The following is a 9,250-nucleotide window of genomic DNA, read 5'->3' as shown; positions in this document are numbered from 1 at the left end:
AAAAGAAAGAAAACAAAAAAGTTTGAACAGAGAAAAAAAAAAATGCCAGAACTCCCCACATTCAATTTTATATCTACATTTCCTGCCTTAGTGATCACATCCATTCCTATGGCTTTAAATATCAACTATGTACTGAAGATTCCCAATTTATATCTCCAACCTTGGCCTTCCTCCTAAGTTTCTGGCTCAGCTAAGTACCTACCTAACATTCCACTTTGAGGTTTAATAGGTGTCCAGAATATAAAAACTCTCAAACAGAGCTTTGATTTTCTTCCCAAACCTGTACTCCTCAGGCTTGTCTCAGTAAATGGCACCACTACCCACCCAGGTGCTCAAGGCAAACCCTGGGGGTCATCCTTCATTCTCTTTCCTTTCCCTCAAATCTAATGCACTAGTTAAGTCCTGTCCATTCTACCTCTAGAATATGCCTAAAATCTGTCCACTTCTTTCTCCACTGGCCCTAGCCACCAACATCTCTTTCATTCATTGTTGCCTTTCCCCCAACCCTCATCACAATCTATTCTCACAAAGTAGTCAGAATGATCTCAAAATTTTTGATCAAGTCACTCTATCATTTAAAATCCTTCATTATATGCTTCTATCACACTGTGGGGGAAAATATCCAAGCCCTTATTAAGCCCACATGGTATTCAGGGGCTGCTAATTCAAATGTCTACTACCTACCAACTGATGACACTAAGCCCCATTAAAGTGGGGTGGAAGGGGACAGGAGATCATAACTGCTCTATGTAGAAAGCAATTGTTATTTGGGAATAATGGCCTGGTATAGTGGCATGACCTGTTTTTTTTTTTTTGTTTAAGAGAAATTGTAAGTCAGGATTGTTTTTTAGTAAAATATGAAAACACTGCAGGCTGAGTGTGACCTGTGGGCCTCCACCTTGTGACATACGTCTGACTTTATCTACTATACACTTCCCCTTAATTCTCTATGTCCCAGTTCACTGGCTAGCTTTCTAGCCCTCAGATGTGACATTTCAGGGCTTGTGCCCTCGTGGTTTTCTCTGCTTGGAATGCAACTTCAGAGAGCATGGCAGTCTTCTCAGTCATTCAGTTCTCAGCTCTAAAGTCCCTTTCTCAGATGGCATAAATAGCCACCTCCTATCACTCTATCACAATACTTTATGAATTCACTAAACTTGTGACTATCTTAAGTTAGCTTGTTTATTTGTATCTAAGTTAACATCTCTCCCCACTACAATGTAAACTCCATGAGAGCAGGGAGCTTGTCTGTCTTAGCTGCAACCTAAAATAATGTCAGGCACTAACAGGGCTCAGTAAACACCTGTTGAATGAATAATGCCCATATAGCTAGAAGTTGCTTGGGAAAGTGGCAAAAAGATCAAGCTGACTACAGAAATGGGAACCAGAACAAAAGTCAGTCAGCAGCTTGAACAGAGGGCTGAGATACTTTTTTCCTACTGTGTGTCTTCCCTACTTCTCTGGAACATGAAGCCATTACCTATTCTGAGGGCAAGGAGGTATGCACGACAACCTCTAGGGTGCAATAGGCCACGTTCACAGTTAGCAACTGACAGGAATTCCTCATAGCACCAAACAGGCAAAGAAGGACCTCCATATGTCAGTGGGAGTTCTTGGGCAGCCTTGATACCAGGAGGAAGAAAGTAACTCAGTGACAGGGCAAGATCACAGAGCCAGCAAGCACTCACTGCCCCCAGCCACACTCAGCCCTCACCATTGCATTTGTCTCTTGGCAGTCAGAGCCTTTCAGAGAGAATCTATGCACTCAGTCATCCTTCACTATAAGTACTCCAGAGTCTCTCGGAGGAGGAAAGCAGCTCCATCTGGCTGGATCTCCATTTTGCTAGCAGCATTCAGTGATCCTCAAGCACACTGGGTAGGTAGGCGTCATCTTTAGGGGAATGAGGAGGCCCACACGAGGTTGTCGATGATGGTGGCGTTTGTTGTTTTCATTGTTATGTATATTGTTTCTTTGCTTGTTGTTTTGCCAAGTGTACTTATAAGGTAGTATCAATCAAGCCAGCTGATCGGGTTATTAATAATGGCTACCACTGACTGGATACCTACCATGTGGGTGGCACTATGCTAGGGCTTGATACACACCATCTCACATCCTCACAATCCTGTAAAGTATATGAAATCTTCATTTTACAGATGAGGAAACAGGCTCTGAAGTAAAGCAACTTACTCAAGGCAACAATCTCAAACCCCTTGTTCTTCCCACTATTACACTGCATCATTATTATTTAATATTAATATATACTTGCATAGAGTATTTTTTACTCACCAACTGATATGGTTTGGCTGTGTCCCCACCCAAATCTCATCTTGAATTCCCACTTGTTACAGGAGGGACCCAGTAGGAGATAACAATCATGGGGACAAGTCTTTCCTATGCTCTTCTCATGATACTGAATAAGTCTTAGGAAATCTGATGGTTTTATAAAGAGGAATTCCCCTGCACAAGTTCTCTGTCTTTGCCTGCTGCCCATCCATGTAAGATGTGACTTGCTCTTCCTTGCCTTCCACCATGATTGTGAGGCCTCCCCAGCCATGTGGAACTGTAAGTCCCTTAAACCTCTTTCTTTTGTAAATTGCCCAGTCTCGGGTATGCTTTTATCAGCAGCATGAGAACAGACTAATACACCAAACTTTACACTGGTTTTCTTCATCTCACCACCCCCCTCCAAAAGTAAATCAACTACTATCACTCCATTTTAGATGTCTAATGACTTGTCCAAGGTCATTCAGTAAGTTAATCACTAAGACTAGATATAACTTGAGTTCCCAGACCAATGTATTTTCTATATTTAATAATAAAATGTGCAAAATGGGATAGGATCCCAAAAATAGCAAGAATTGAGATGAGGGAAGTTTGCTGTCAAGGTTAAATGAGTTCAGTGCTTTTCACAACCCCTTGCTAGGCTGGGAAGTCCTCCTTGTGGAAGTGTGTTATCCTCAGATTTTCTCCACACACTCCCACAATGCTCTTCCTTACCCCATTTTACCAGCAATAAAGTGTACGCCTTAGTGGTCTTTGATGGGAGGAAGAATGATGATTTCAATTCTCAGAAATCCCAATGGGAAACAACAGTTACAAAGTGCCCTGTGATCCACCACTTTTGAACAAGGTGACCTTGGGCAAGTTACTTCACTCTTAGTTTCCTCAACTATCAATATAATCCAGAGAGAGTAATAGTTCCTGTGTCGTAAGATTAAATGAGTTAAATGCATGTCAATGCTTTTAGTATAACACCTGACCCACATAGTAAGCACTCACTAAGTGTTAGCTGTTACTATTATTGTACGGTATGGTTTCTGTATTCCGGGAGACTGCCCTTCCTCCATGTCACCATCCGTAGAGGGTATCTGAGGGAAAATGCTTTTGCTCTTTTTGGGATAATTTAGAAGGAGAAGAGGCACTGGATTAAGAAGAGTTATTTCCCAAGGCAGCTTAGACCCACTTGCTTCCATTCACTCCCTCTCATTTGTATATTTGACATTTATTGAGAACCTACTCTGTTTGAGAGTTCCTAGGGATTCAAAGATGAATAAAATGTGGCCTTGAACAAAGGGATACAGTCTAGATCAGAGATTTTCAACCTCATCACTTTTTTTGTTTGCTTGGTTGCTTGGTTGTTTTTTTTGAGACAAGGTCTCACTCTGATGCTCAGGCTGGAGTGCAGTGGCGTGATCATTGCTCACTGCAGCCTTGAACTCCCAGGCTCAAGTGATCCTCCTGCCTTACCTTCCTGAGTAGCTAGGACTACAGGTGTGAGTCACCAGGCTCAGTTAATTTTTTTCCCCCTTTTTTTTGGCAAGGACAGTATCTCCCTGTTACCCAGGCTGGTCTTAAACTTCTATACTCAAGTGATCCTCCTGTATCAGACTTCCAAAGTGCTGGGATTACAGGCATGAGCCACTGTGCCCAGATTCCCTCTACACTACTGACATTTGGGACTGGATAATTCTCTGGGCTGGGGGCCTGTCCTGTGCATTACAGGATGTTTGGCAGCATCCCTGACCTCTACCCCCTAAATGCCAGGGGCAGTGTCACAACCCCATCACCTCATCGTGTTAGCCAAGAGTAGCCCCCAGTTGAGATCTACTGGTCTGTTTACAACTAACTATAATATCATATGATAAAATATGTTTGTGCAAAGTGTTGAGTGGGTGGTGTGTTAGAAGGAGCAACTGATTGCTGAGAGGAGGGTTCAGAAAAGCTTCTGGGGAGGCAAAATTTGCACTTGGCCTTGAAGGATGAGAAAGACTGTGCCAAGCAGTGAAGGAGGGAATGAGTCTTGTGGACTAAGGTAACAGTGGCACAGACACATGGAAAGTATGCAGTGCTGGGGAAAGCATCGCCTCAAGTACATGGAAGAATGTGGAGGAAATAGCACAGGAAGCCCACTGGGGCTAATTTACGAAGAACGTTGCATATGATCCTAAGCAATTTAGACTCCAACCCCAAAGCAGAAATCTAGCGTGAGAAGGAAGCGAGAAAAGTACATTTATTTCTTGGAAAGACTTATCATTCTCAACTGAGAAAAGACAGAGATGGTGGACAAAAATGAATAATTCCTTCTTTTAATCTGGATTTTTTTTTTGCAGTTATGGATTGGCTCTTCAGCCCACAGCTTCTATACTCCTCCAAATGAGAGGAAAGAAAAACTAGAGAAGTTCTCCTATTTTAGAACACAAGAGTCACTTAAGAAAAAGACTCAATTTTACTCCTCCAAGCAGTCCTTGAAGCTACTTGAAAACCTCTCATAGCAGAAACTGATCTATTCCTTTGGTTGATGTATTTTTATTTTAATTTTCAAAAAGTTTAATTAGGAAATATAAGCACATGGGGAAGTACAGAAAATAATATAACAAACATCCTGTACCCATTAGCCAAAAATTACTTTAAGAAATAGAAAGTATCAAAGAGTAGGCTACATAATTAATTTTAAAAAAAAGAAATAGGACAGAACACAGCTAAAACCCAAGTTAAAGAGAGTTTAGGTTCTAGATAGATACTTGGACAGGACACCTGGCTAACATTTGCAGACATCAGTGTGCAGGTTCTGTAAAAAGGGCTGTCTCACCTAGCCTGTCCGAATGGGCCCATTTCAAAGACAGTGGTTCCCTAACCCAGCTATATCCAATGCCCTATCCTGGCCTACTCAAGGCGATTCTAGATCAGTGGGTCTAGGTTGGGGCATTGGAAACAGCATTTTAAACAAGTTCTTCAGGTAGTTCTGCAGTGGCAAAAACCAATGCTTGAAGCAATAACGTAATCTGTCAACCTATTCATCTGTTGATAACAGATCTTGCCTCACAGGTTTACTCTGAAGTTTAATACATACACACACATTGCTTAGCACTGGCATACAAGAAGCACTCAGTAATGCTTATTAACAATAATCAGTGTTCACTGAGTACTTCTTTAGTATATACTATGGTACAAGGGTCTGCAAGGAATTCAAAGATACATATCAACCTCTCTCTGAAGGCAGAGTCTGAGTTTATCTTATTCACTTAATCAATGCCCAGCACAAAGCAGACACTCAAATAATACTTATTAAATAAATGAGTGGAAAAAGTGGCCCTGGCCTTCAAGGAAATTACAATCTGGTTGTATTTTAAATAGTATATAAGAAATTGGGCAGGGGCCAGGTGCGGTGGCTCACATAATGTCAGCACTTTGGGAGGCTGAGGTGGGAGAACTGCTTGAAGACAGGAGTTCAAGACCAGCCTGGGCAACATGGTGAGATGCCTTCTCTACATAAAAATTAGCTGGATGTGGTGGGGCACTCCCAGCACTTTAAGAGACCAAGGCAGATGGATTACCTGAGCTCAGGAGTTCCAGACCAGCCTGAGAAATATGGCGAAACTCTGTCTCTGCCAAAAATACAAAAAATTAGCCAGTTGTGGTGGCATGTACCTGTGGTCCCAGGTACTTGGGAGGCTGAGGTGGGAGCATCACTTGAGCCTGGGAAGTGGAGGTTGCAGTGAGTCAAGATCACACCACTGAACTCCAGCAAGACAGCATCTAAAAACAAAAAAGAATAAAAGAAAGAAATTGGGCAGGACCAAAATACTGGTTATACAAAGTGTAAAGAGGGCTAATCAAAAGTCTAGGGTCTGAGTCCCACTTTGCCACCCATTAGCTGTGATATCTACCTGGTCAGTTTATTCCCTGAGCCTTAGTTTTATCCCCTTGGGGAATTAGGCTATATCTGGGTACTAAGGACCCTCCCAAGAGGATCTATCACCAAGACCAAGACAGGAGCTGCAGGCAGGGGAGGTGGCAGCATGAGTGGTCGGGAATGCTTCAAGAGGGCTTAGGTAGCACCTTCCAGAGAAGGAAATAAAAGGGGTAGAGGCACTCCCGATATAAAGGAAAGGCAGGAGGAACAGCAGAGGTAAAGTGTTCAGCCCAGTCTTCAACCTCTGCTGCTGAACCAAAGCTAAAAAACCAACTATCATCAAAACTACCTATCAACCAGCCCCAGAGCCCTGTAAAGGAGAACTTAAGTCTACCTCCCAAATAGGCTCATTTCTTCATAAAATATATTTTCCTTTGAAAAGTATTAATTTGTCTCCTGAAAGACATAACCATCAGGACTTCATGCTAGAAAACTCAACCCAGGAGTTGCTACCATGGAAGATGGTAGCAACTTTGAGTTTTTCTCATACCACATCTGTGACTTGAACCCTCTTCTTCTTCTTCTTCTTTTTTTTTTTTTTTTTTTGAAACAGAGTTTTGCTCTTGTTGCCCAGGCTGGAGTGCAATGGCGCGATTTCGGCTCACTGCAGCCTCCACCTCCTGGGTTCAAGCAATTCTCCTGACTCAGCCTCTGGAGTAGCTGGGATTACAGGCACCCACCACCATGCTGAGCTAATTTTTTGTATGTTTAGTAAACACAGCATTTCACCATGCTGGTCAGGCTGGTCTCAAACTCCTGACCTCAGGTGATATGCCTGCCTCGGCCTCCCAAAGTGCTAGGATTATAGGCGTGAGACACCATGCCCACCCACCTCAACCCTCTTCTTAATGCCGCCCCAGAAACTCTCTCTCTGTCATAGATCAGCTACTCCCAAAGGCAAGTATGACTCCTCCCAGCTTTGCCCTTCCTCAACCTGACAGCTGTAGCACAATGTATTCAAAGGAGAGGCCAAGAAACCCCCCCGGTTAAGAACCAACCTCCGCAACCTTTATTGAGGATGAAGAACGATGAGCTGATTTGAATTATTATGTCTTCCTACAGCTGTTCCCTTTTAAATATTTATCCTGGCAAATACACCACCGTTTTTTACAACTTATTTTAATTGTGTGACTATTAAGCAAACCAACCCATAAAATCAGCTCTTGCTGCTGGGATTTATGTGATTCATAGACCACAGCTGATTAAAAAAGGGAATCCACTGAAAACGGATTAGTCTCACGAGTGCCCCTCACTGTCTCTAGGAAGGTGTCAAGCCTTTTCCCGATTCCAGCCTGTGGCTCCCAAGCTAATGTCAGTCCTCCAACTTTGTTCTCCTCCTCCAATATTGTGTTGGCTATTCTGGATCTTTTGCTTTTTCACATAAATTTTAGAATCAGTTTCTTAAGCCAATATCCACAAACAAACTTGCTGGAATTTTTATTGGGATTGCATTGAATATATAGATCACATTGGAAATAACTGACACAAACATGCAGTTTTATATTTTCTAGTTGCCACATTTTCAAAAAGTAAAAATAAACAGGTAAGATGAACTTTAATATTTTATTTAACACAACATATCCAAAAAATCATTTCAATAAATAATTAACATACATATAGGATAGTCATGAATCTTTTAACAACAGAATATGTTCTGAAAAATGCATCATAAAGTGATTTTGTGATGGGAATATCATAGAGTATACTTAGAAAACCTAGCTGGTATGGCCTACTATATACCTAAGCTATATGGTATAGCCTGTCACTTCTAGGCTATAAACCTGTACGGCATGCTACTATACTGAACACTGGAGGTGACTGTAACACAATGGTAAGTATTTGTGTCTCTAAACATAGACAAAGTACAGCACACACACAAAAGGTATAAAAGAAAATGGTACACTGTATAGCCTACTTATCATGAATGGAGCTTACAGGACTGGAAGTTGCTCAGGGTGGGTCAGTGAGTGAACGGGGTGTGAATGTGAAGGCCTAACACATTACTCTACACTACTATAGACTTTATAAACTGTACACTTAGGCAACACTAAATTTACTTTAAAAATTTCTTCTTTCTTCAATAATAAATTAATCCTAGCTTACTGTTAATTTTTTTTACTTTATAAGATTTTTAATTTTTTTTTCCTAATTGAGATAGTCTCACTCTGTTGCCCAGGCTAGAGTGCAGTGGTGCAATCTCAGCTCACTGCAACCTCTGCCTCCCAAGTTCAAGAGATTCTCCTGCTTCAGCCTCCCGAGTAGCTGGGATTACAGGCACATGCCACCACACCCAGGTAATTTTTGTATTGTTAGTAGAGATGGGGTTTCGCCATGTTGGCCAGGCTGGTCTCAGACTCCTGACCTCAGGTGATCCACCCACCTCAGCCTCCCAAAGTGCTGGGATTACAGGAGTGACCCACCACGCCAGGCCCTGTTTGTGTTTTAAGCTAAGTGTTATTACACAAGAACGAAGTTTTATAAAACTAAAAAGCTTGGCTGGGCATGGTGGCTCACACCTGTAATCCCAACACTTTGGGAGGCCAACACAGGCAGATAACCTGAGGTCAAGAGTTCAAGACAAGCCTGGCCAACATGGTGAAACCCTGTCTCTACTAAAAATATTTTTAAATTAGCTGGGTGTGGTGGCAGGTGCCTATCATCCCAGCTGCTTGAGAGGCTGTGTGAGAGAATCGTTTTAACCTGGGAGGCAGAGGATGCAGTGAGCCAAGATCATGCCATTGCACTCCAGCCTGGGTGACAAAAGCAAAACTCTGTCTCAAACACACACACACACACACACACACACACACACACACAGCACTGTCGTATAACAATTTTTTTTCTTTTTTTTAATCAATTTTTTTCTTTCTTATAAATATGTTGCCCAGGCTGATTTTGAACTCCTCCTGCCTGCCTCAGCCTCCCAAAGTGCTATGATTACAGATGTGAGCCACTGTGCCCAGCCAGTATTTTTCCCTTTATATTTTTATTCTATACGTTTTTCCTATTTTAAAAAAGTTAATTTTTTTTTTGCTTTTAAAACTTTTTTGTTAACA

Source organism: Cebus imitator, unplaced genomic scaffold (assembly GCF_001604975.1).
Source record: "Cebus imitator isolate Cc_AM_T3 unplaced genomic scaffold, Cebus_imitator-1.0 Scaffold85, whole genome shotgun sequence".
Lineage (NCBI taxonomy): Eukaryota > Metazoa > Chordata > Mammalia > Primates > Cebidae > Cebus > Cebus imitator.
Note: the sequence above shows the minus strand (reverse complement) of the source record.